Consider the following 9375-nt stretch of genomic DNA (forward strand, 5'->3'; position numbering starts at 1 on the left):
AGAAGCAAACATATCTTCTTTTTGTTATTGTTTTATAAAGATGAAAGTTAATTAAATTCAAATTATTAACTAGCACTCTCGGCAACGGCCGTATCACGCTGAATACACCGGTTCTCGTCCGATAACCGAAGTTAAGCAGCGTCGAGCGCAGTCAGTACTTGGGAACACTGCATGCCGATGGCTTTTTCACTTTTGTTTCCTCTTAAATTCCACCAGATATGAAAAAACAAACATATCTTCTTATTGTTATTTTTTATAAAGATGAAGGTTAATTAAGTTCAAATTATTAACTAGCACTCTCGGCAACGGCCATATCACGCTGAATACACCGGTTCTCGTCCGATAACTGAAGTTAAGCAGCGTCGAGCGCAGTCACTACTTGGGAGGGCGACAACTTAGGAACACTGCGTGCCGTTGGCTTTTTCACTTTTGTTTCCTCTTTTAAATTCCACCCGATATGAAAAAAGCAAATATATCTTCTTTTTTTTATTGTTTTATAAAGATGAAGGTTAATTTGTCTCACTTAATTTAAATTCGAATTTTTAACTAGCACTCTCGGCAACGGCCATATCACGCTGAGAACACCGGTTCTCGTCCGATCGCCGACGTTAGCAGCGTCGAGCGCAGTCAGTACTTGGGAATACTGCATGCCGTTGGTTTTTCACTTTTGTTTCCTCTTTTAAATTCCAACCGATTTGAAAAAGCACAGATATCTTCTTTTTGTTATTGTTTTATAAAGATGAAAGTTAATTAAACTAAAATTATTAACTAGCACTCTCGGCAACGGCCATATCACGCTGAATACACCGGTTCTCGTCCGATAACTGAAGTTAAGCAGCGTCGAGCGCAGTCACTACTTGGGAGGGAGACCACTTAGGAACACTGCGTGCCGTTGGCTTTCACTTTTTTTTCCTCTTTTAAATTTTAATAGATATGAAAAAAGCAAACATGTTTTCATTTTGTTATTGTTTTAAAATGATGAAGGTTAATTTGTCTCACTTAAATTAAATTCGAATTATTAACTAGCACTCTCGGCAACGAGCATATCACGCTGAATACAGCGGTTCTCGTCCGATCACCGAAGTTAAGCAGCGTCGAGCGCAGTCAGTACTTGGGATGGAGACCACTTAGGAACACTGCGTGCCGTTGGCTTTTTCACTTTTTTTTCCTCTTTTAAATTTTAATAGATATGAAAAAAGCAAACATGTTTTCATTTTGTTATTGTTTTAAAATGATGAAGGTTAATTTGTCTCACTTAATTTAAATTCGAATTATTAACTAGCACTCTCGGCAACGGCCATATCACGCTGAGAACACCGGTTCTCGTCCGATCGCCGACGTTAGCAGCGTCGAGCGCAGTCAGTACTTGGGAATACTGCGTGCCGTTGGCTTTTTCACTTTTGTTTCCTCTTTTAAATTCCACCCGATATGAAAAAAGCAAACATATCTTCTTTTTGTTATTGTTTTATAAAGATGAAGGTTAATTTGTCTCACTTAATTTAAATTCGAATTTTTAACTAGCACTCTCGGCAACGACCATTTCACGCTGAGAACACCGGTTCTCGTCCGATCGCCGACGTTAGCAGCGTCGAGCGCAGTCAGTACTTGGGAATACTGCGTGCCGTTGGTTTTTCACTTTTGTTTCCTCTTTTAAATTCCACCCGATTTGAAAAAGCACAGATATCTTCTTTTTGTTATTTTTTTATAAAGATGAAAGTTAATTATTATAAAATTATTAAATAGCACTCTCGGCAACGGCCATATCACGCTGAATACACCGGTTCTCGTCCGATAACTGAAGTTAAGCAGCGTCGAGCGCAGTCACTACTTGGGAGGGAGACCACTCAGGAACACTGCGTGCCGTTGGATTTTTCACTTTTTTTTCCTCTTTTAAATTTTAATAGATATGAAAAAAGCAAACATGTTTTCATTTTGATATTGTTTTAAAATGATGAAGGTTAATTTGTCTCACTTAATTTAAATTCGAATTATTAACTAGCACTCTCGGCAACGAGCATATCACGCTGAATACAGCGGTTCTCGTCCGATCACCGAAGTTAAGCAGCGTCGAGCGCAGTCAGTACTTGGGATGGAGACCACTTAGGAACACTGCGTGCCGTTGGCTTTTTCACTTTTTTTTCCTCTTTTAAATTTTAATAGATATGAATAGTATTCCCAAGTACTGACTGCGCTCGACGCTGCTAACGTCGGCGATCGGACGAGAACCGGTGTTCTCAGCTTGATATGGCCGTTGCCGAGAGTGCTAGATAATAATTCGAACTTAAATTAAGTGAGACTAATTAACCTTCATCTTTTTAAAACAATAACAAAAAGAAAATATGTTTGCTTTTTTATATCTATTGGAATTTAAAAGAGGAAAAAAAAGTGAAAAAGCTAACGGCACGCAGTGTTCCTAAGTGGTCGCCCTCCCAAGTACTGACTGCGCTCGACGCTTCTTAACTTCGGTGATCGGACGAGAACCGGTGTATTCAGCGTGATATGGCCGTTGCCGAGAGTGCTAGTTAATAATTTGAATTTAATTAACTTTCATCTTTATAAAACAATAACAAAAAGAAGATATGTTTGCTTCTTTCATATCGGGTGGAATTTAAAAGAGGAAACAAAAGTGAAAAACCAACGGAACGCAGTATTCCCAAGTACTGTATGCGCTCGACGCTGCTTAACTTCGGTTATCGGACGAGAACCGGTGTATTCAGCGTGATATGGCCGTTGCCGAGAGTGCTAGTTAATAATTTAAATTTAATTAACTTTCATCTTTATAAAACAATAACAAAAAAGGAGATATGTTTGCTTTTTCATATCTATTAAAATTTATAAGAGGGAAAAAAAGTGAAAAAACGGCACGCAGTGTTCCTAAGTGGTCTCCCTCCCAAGTACTGACTGCGCTCGACGCTGCTTAACTTCGGTTATCGGACGAGAACCGGTGTATTCAGCGTGATATGGCCGTTGCCGAGAGTGCAAGTTAATAATTTGAATTTAATTAACTTTCATCTTTATAAAACAATAACAAAAATGAAGATATGTTTGCTTTTTTCATATCTATTAAAATTTAAAAGAGGAAAAAAAAGTGAAAAAGCCAACGGCACGCAGTGTTCCTAAGTGGTCTCCATCCCAAGTACTGACTGCGCTCGACGCTGCTTAACTTCGGTGATCGGACGAGAACCGCTGTATTCAGCGTGATATGGTCGTTGCCGAGAGTGCTAGTTAATAATTCGAATTTAAATTAAGTGAGACAAATTAACCTTCATCATTTTAAAACAATAACAAAATGAAAACATGTTTGCTTTTTTCATATCTATTAAAATTTAAAAGAGGAAAAAAAAGTGAAAAAGCCAACGGCACGCAGTGTTCCTAAGTGGTCTCCCTCCCAAGTAGTGACTGCGCTCGACGCTGCTTAACTTCAGTTATCGGACGAGAACCGGTGTATTCAGCGTGATATGGCCGTTGCCGAGAGTGCTAGTTAATAATTTGAATTTAATTAACTTTCATCTTTATAAAACAATAACAAAAAAGAAGATATGTTTGCTTTTTTCATATCTATTAAAATTTAAAAGAGGAAAAAAAAGTGAAAAAGCCAACGGCACGCAGTGTTCCTAAGTGGTCTCCATCCCAAGTACTGACTGCGCTCGACGCTGCTTAACTTCGGTGATCGGACGAGAACCGCTGTATTCAGCGTGATATGCTCGTTGCCGAGAGTGCTAGTTAATAATTCGAATTTAAATTAAGTGAGACAAATTAATCTTCATCATTTTAAAACAATAACAAAATGAAAACATGTTTGCTTTTTTCATATCTATTAAAATTTAAAAGAGGAAAAAAAAGTGAAAAATCCAACGGCACGCAGTGTTCCTGAGTGGTCTCCCTCCCAAGTAGTGACTACGCTCGACGCTGCTTAACTTCGGTTTTCGGACGAACACCGGTGTATTCAGCGTGATATGGCCGTTGTCGAGAGTGCTAGTTAATAATTTGAATTTAATTAACTTTCATCTTTATAAAACAATAACAAAAAGAAGATATGTGTGCTTTTTTCAAATCGGGTGGAATTTAATAGAGGAAACAAAAGTGAAAAGCCAACGGCACGCAGTATTCCCAAGTACTGACTGCGCTCGACGCTGCTAACGTCGGCGATCGGACGAGAACCGGTGTTCTCAGCGTGATATGGCCGTTGCCGAGAGTGCTAGTTAAAAATTCGAATTTAAATTAAGTGAGACAAATTAACCTTCATCTTTATAACCTTGACTTTTTACGTCACATCTAAGACCTCACAACACCGCTCCCGGATGGGGTCGAACCACCAACCTATTGGTTAACAGCCGAACGCGCTAACCATTGCGCCACGGAAGCCCAAAAATTAAATGGTCGTCATTTATTGTGCAAAAACTTTGGCTTTCTACGTTACATTTCAGATCCCACAACACCGCTCCCGGGTGGGCTCGAACCACCAACCTATTGGTTAACAGCCGAACGCGCTAACCATTGCGCCAAGGAAGCCCAAAATTTAAATGCTCGTCAGGTATTGTGTAAAAACCTTGACTTTTTACGTCACATCTGAGACCTCACAACATCGCTCCCGGATGGGCTCGAACCACCAACCTATTGCTTAACAGCCGAACGCGCTAACCATTGCGCCACGGAAGCCCAAAAGCTAAATGCTCGTCAGGTATTGTGCAAAAATCTTGACTTTTTACGTCACATCTGAGACCTCACAACACCGCTCCCGGATGGGCTCGAACCACCAACCTAATGGTTAACCGCCGAACGCGCTAACCATTGCGCCACGGAAGCCCAAAAGTTAAATGCTCGTCAGGTATTGTGTAAAAACCTTGACTTTTTACGTCACATCTGAGACCTCACAACACCGCTCCCGGATGGGCTCGAACCACCAACCTATTGGTTAACAGCCGAACGCGCTAACCATTGAGCCACGGACCATTTAATTTTTGGGCTTCCGTGGCGCAATGGTTAGCGCGTTCGGCTGTTAACCAATAGGTTGGTGGTTCGACCCCATCCGGGAGCGGTGTTGTGAGGTCTCAGATGTGACGTAAAAAGTCAAGGTTTTTACATAATACCTGACGAGCATTTAACTTTTGGGCTTCCGTGGCGCAATGGTTAGCGCGTTCAGCTGCTATTCAAAAGACTGGTGGTTTGAGCTCTCCCGTTAGCGGTGTTGTGACGTCTCAAATGTAACATAAAATGTCAGAGTTTCTCCACAATACCTGTCGAACATTGAATTTTTGGGCTTCCGTGGCGCAATGGTTAGCGCGTTCGGCTGTTAACCAATAGGTTGGTGGTTCGAGCCCATCCGGGAGCGGTGTTGTGAGGTCTCAGATGTGACGTAAAAAGTCAAGGTTTTTACACAATACCTGACGAGCATTAAACTTTTGGGCTTCCGTGGCGCAATGTTTAGCGCGTTCGGCTGTTAACCAATAGGTAGGTGGTTCGAGCCCATCCGGGAGCGGTGTTGTGAGGTCTCAGATGTGACGTAAAAAGTCAAGGTTTTTACACAATACCTGAAGAGCATTAAACTTTTGGGCTTCCGTGGCGCAATGGTTAGCGCGTTCGGCTGTTAACCAATAGGTTGGTGGTTCGAGCCCATCCGGGAGCGGTGTTGTGAGGTCTCAGATGTGGCGTAAGAAGCCAAAGTTTTTCCACAACACCTGACAACCATTTAATTTCTGAGCTTCCGTGGCTCAATGGTTAGCGCGTTCGGCTGTTAACCAATAGGTTGGTGGTTCGAGCCCATCCGGGAGCGGTGTTGTGAGGTCTCAGATGTGACGTAAAAAGTCAAGGTTTTTACACAATACCTGACGAGCATTTAACTTTTGGGCTTCCGTGGCGCAATGGTTAGCGCGTTCGGCTGTTAACCAATAGGTTGGTTGTTCGAGCCCATCCGGGAGCGGTGTTGTGAGGTCTCAGATGTGACGTAAAAAGTCAAGTTTTTTGCACAATACCTGACGAGCATTTAGGTTTTGGGCTTCCGTGGCGCAATGGTTAGCGCGTTCGGCTGTTATGCAATAGGTTGGTGGTTCGAGCCCATCCGGGAGCGGTGTTGTGAGGTCTCAGATGTGACGTAAAAAGTCAAGGTTTTTACACAATACCTGACGAGCATTTAAATTTTGGGCTTCCTTGGCGCAATGGTTAGCGCGTTCGGCTGTTAACCAATAGGTTGGTGGTTCGAGCCCACCCGGGAGCGGTGTTGTGTGATCTCAAATGTAACGTAGAAAGCCAAAATTTTTCCACAATACCTGACGACCATTTAATTTTTGGGCTTCCGTGGCGCAATGGTTAGCACGTTCGGCTGTTAACCAATAGGTTGGTGGTTCGAGCCCATCCGGGAGCGGTGTTGTGAGGTCTCAGATGTGACGTAAAAAGTCAAGGTTTTCCACAATACCTGACAACCATTTAATTTCTGAGCTTCCGTGGCTCAATGGTTAGCGCGTTCGGCTGTTAACCAATAGGTTGGTGGTTCGAGCCCACCCGGGAGCGGTGTTGTGGGATCTGAAATGTAACGTAGAAAGCCAAAGTTTTTGCACAATAAATGACGACCATTTAATTTTTGGGCTTCCGTGGCGCAATGGTTAGCGCGTTCGGCTGTTAACCAATAGGTTGGTGGTTCGACCCCATCCGGGAGCGGTGTTGTGAGGTCTCAGATGTGACGTAAAAAGTCAAGGTTTTTACATAATACCTGACGAGCATTTAACTTTTGGGCTTCCGTGGCGCAATGGTTAGCGCGTTCAGCTGCTATTCAAAAGACTGGTGGTTTGAGCTCTCCCGTTAGCGGTGTTGTGACGTCTCAAATGTAACATAAAATGTCAGAGTTTTTCCACAATACCTGTCGAACACTGAATTTTTGGGCTTCCGTGGCGCAATGGTTAGCGCGTTCGGCTGTTAACCAATAGGTTGGTGGTTCGAGCCCATCCGGGAGCGGTGTTGTGAGGTCTCAGATGTGACGTAAAAAGTCAAGGTTTTTACACAATACCTGACGAGCATTAAACTTTTGGGCTTCCGTGGCGCAATGTTTAGCGCGTTCGGCTGTTAACCAATAGGTTGGTGGTTTGAGCCCATCCGGGAGCGGTGTTGTGAGGTCTCAGATGTGACGTAAAAAGTCAAGGTTTTTACACAATACCTGACGAGCATTAAACTTTTGGGCTTCCGTGGCGCAATGGTTAGCGCGTTCGGCTGTTAACCAATAGGTTGGTGGTTCGAGCCCATCCGGGAGCGGTGTTGTGAGGTCTCAGATGTGGCGTAAGAAGTCAAGGTTTTTACACAATACCTGACGAGTATTTAACTTCTGGGCTTCCGTGGCGCAATGGTTAGCGCGTTCGGCTGTTAACCAATAGGTTGGTGGTTCGAGCCCATCCGGGAGCGGTGTTGTGAGGTCTCAGATGTGACGTAAAAAGTCAAGGTTTTTACACAGTACCTGACGAGCATTTAATTTTTGGGATTCCGTGGCGCAATGGTTAGCGCGTTCAGCTGTTAATCGAAAGGTTGGTGGTTCGAGCCCACAAGGGAGAGGTGTTGTGGGTGTCTCAAATGTAACGTAGAAAGCCAAAGTTTTTCCACAACACCTGACAGCCATTTAATTTCTGAGCTTCCGTGGCTCAATGGTTAGCGCGTTCGGCTGTTAACCAATAGGTTGGTGGTTCGAGCCCATCCGGGAGCGGTGTTGTGAGGTCTCAGATGTGACGTAAAAAGTCAAGGTTTTTACACAATACCTGACGAGCATTTAACTTTTGGGCTTCCGTGGCGCAATGGTTAGCGCGTTCAGCTGCTATTCAAAAGACTGGTGGTTTGAGCTCTCCCGTTAGCGGTGTTGTGACGTCTCAAATGTAACATAAAATGTCAGAGTTTTTCCACAATACCTGTCGAACATTGAATTTTTGGGCTTCCGTGGCGCAATGGTTAGCGCGTTCGGCTGTTAACCAATAGGTTGGTGGTTCGAGCCCATCCGGGAGCGGTGTTGTGAGGTCTCAGATGTGACGTAAAAAGTCAAGGTTTTTACACAATACCTGACGAGCATTAAACTTTTGGGCTTCCGTGGCGCAATGTTTAGCGCGTTCGGCTGTTAACCAATAGGTTGGTGGTTCGAGCCCATCCGGGAGCGGTGTTGTGAGGTCTCAGATGTGACGTAAAAAGTCAAGGTTTTTACACAATACCTGACGAGCATTAAACTTTTGGGCTTCCGTGGCGCAATGGTTAGCGCGTTCGGCTGTTAACCAATAGGTTGGTGGTTCGAGCCCATCCGGGAGCGGTGTTGTGAGGTCTCAGATGTGGCGTAAGAAGTCAAGGTTTTTACACAATACCTGACGAGTATTTAACTTCTGGGCTTCCGTGGCGCAATGGTTAGCGCGTTCGGCTGTTAACCAATAGGTTGGTGGTTCGAGCCCATCCGGGAGCGGTGTTGTGAGGTCTCAGATGTGACGTAAAAAGTCAAGGTTTTTACACAGTACCTGACGAGCATTTAATTTTTGGGATTCCGTGGCGCAATGGTTAGCGCGTTCAGCTGTTAATCGAAAGGTTGGTGGTTCGAGCCCACCCGGGAGAGGTGTTGTGGGTGTCTCAAATGTAACGTAGAAAGCCAAAGTTTTTCCACAACACCTGACAACCATTTAATTTCTGAGCTTCCGTGGCTCAATGGTTAGCGCGTTCGGTTTTTAACCAATAGGTTGGTGGTTCGAGCCCATCCGGGAGCGGTGGTGTGAGGTCTCAGATGTGACGTAAAAAGTCAAGGTTTTTACACAATACCTGACGAGCATTTAACTTTTGGGCTTCCGTGGCGCAATGGTTAGCGCGTTCGGCTGTTAACCAATAGGTTGGTTGTTCGAGCCCATCCGGGAGCGGTGTTGTGAGGTCTCAGATGTGACGTAAAAAGTCAAGGTTTTTACACAATACCTGTCGAGCATTTAACTTTTGGGCGTCCGTGGCGCAATGGTTAGCGCGTTCGGCTGTTAATTAATAGGTTGGTGGTTCGAGCCCATCCGGGAGCGGTGTTGTGAGGTCTCAGATGTGACGTAAAAAGTCAAGGTTTTTACACAATACCTGACGAGCATTTAAATTTTGGGCTTCCTTGGCGCAATGGTTAGCGCGTTCGGCTGTTAACCAATAGCTTGGTGGTTCGAGCCCACCCGGGAGCGGTGTTGTGTGATCTCAAATGTAACGTAGAAAGCCAAAATTTTTCCACAATACCTGACGACCATTTAATTTTTGGGCTTCCGTGGCGCAATGGTTAGCACGTTCGGCTGTTAACCAATAGGTTGGTGGTTAGACCCCATCCGGGAGCGGTGTTGTGAGGTCTCAGATGTGACGTAAAAAGTCAAGGTTTTTACATAATACCTGACGAGCATTTAACTTTTG

At 44.1% G+C, this 9375-nt stretch overlaps 11 pseudogenes; 5 read left to right on the forward strand and 6 right to left on the reverse strand.

Moving 5' to 3' along the window:
* The first annotated feature begins 301 nt into the window (after nucleotides 1-301).
* LOC149721953 (5S ribosomal RNA) lies at nucleotides 302-420 on the forward strand (annotated as a pseudogene).
* A 359-nt stretch (nucleotides 421-779) lies between these two features.
* Nucleotides 780-898, forward strand: LOC149721954 (5S ribosomal RNA; annotated as a pseudogene).
* Nucleotides 899-1033: 135 nt separating this feature from the next.
* LOC149721955 (5S ribosomal RNA) lies at nucleotides 1034-1152 on the forward strand (annotated as a pseudogene).
* Nucleotides 1153-1750: 598 nt separating this feature from the next.
* Nucleotides 1751-1869, forward strand: LOC149721956 (5S ribosomal RNA; annotated as a pseudogene).
* Nucleotides 1870-2006: 137 nt separating this feature from the next.
* On the forward strand, nucleotides 2007-2125 carry LOC149721957 (5S ribosomal RNA; annotated as a pseudogene).
* A 267-nt stretch (nucleotides 2126-2392) lies between these two features.
* On the reverse strand, nucleotides 2393-2511 carry LOC149721958 (5S ribosomal RNA; annotated as a pseudogene).
* Nucleotides 2512-2853: 342 nt separating this feature from the next.
* Nucleotides 2854-2972, reverse strand: LOC149721959 (5S ribosomal RNA; annotated as a pseudogene).
* A 123-nt stretch (nucleotides 2973-3095) lies between these two features.
* On the reverse strand, nucleotides 3096-3214 carry LOC149721960 (5S ribosomal RNA; annotated as a pseudogene).
* A 137-nt stretch (nucleotides 3215-3351) lies between these two features.
* LOC149721961 (5S ribosomal RNA) lies at nucleotides 3352-3470 on the reverse strand (annotated as a pseudogene).
* Nucleotides 3471-3593: 123 nt separating this feature from the next.
* On the reverse strand, nucleotides 3594-3712 carry LOC149721962 (5S ribosomal RNA; annotated as a pseudogene).
* Nucleotides 3713-3849: 137 nt separating this feature from the next.
* Nucleotides 3850-3968, reverse strand: LOC149721963 (5S ribosomal RNA; annotated as a pseudogene).
* Between the last annotated feature and the right edge of the window lie 5407 nt (nucleotides 3969-9375).

The sequence above is a fragment of the Phalangium opilio genome, unplaced genomic scaffold (genome assembly GCF_054372755.1).
Source record: "Phalangium opilio isolate 3A_F unplaced genomic scaffold, DU_Popi_V2 ptg000002l_1, whole genome shotgun sequence".
NCBI lineage: Eukaryota > Metazoa > Arthropoda > Arachnida > Opiliones > Phalangiidae > Phalangium > Phalangium opilio.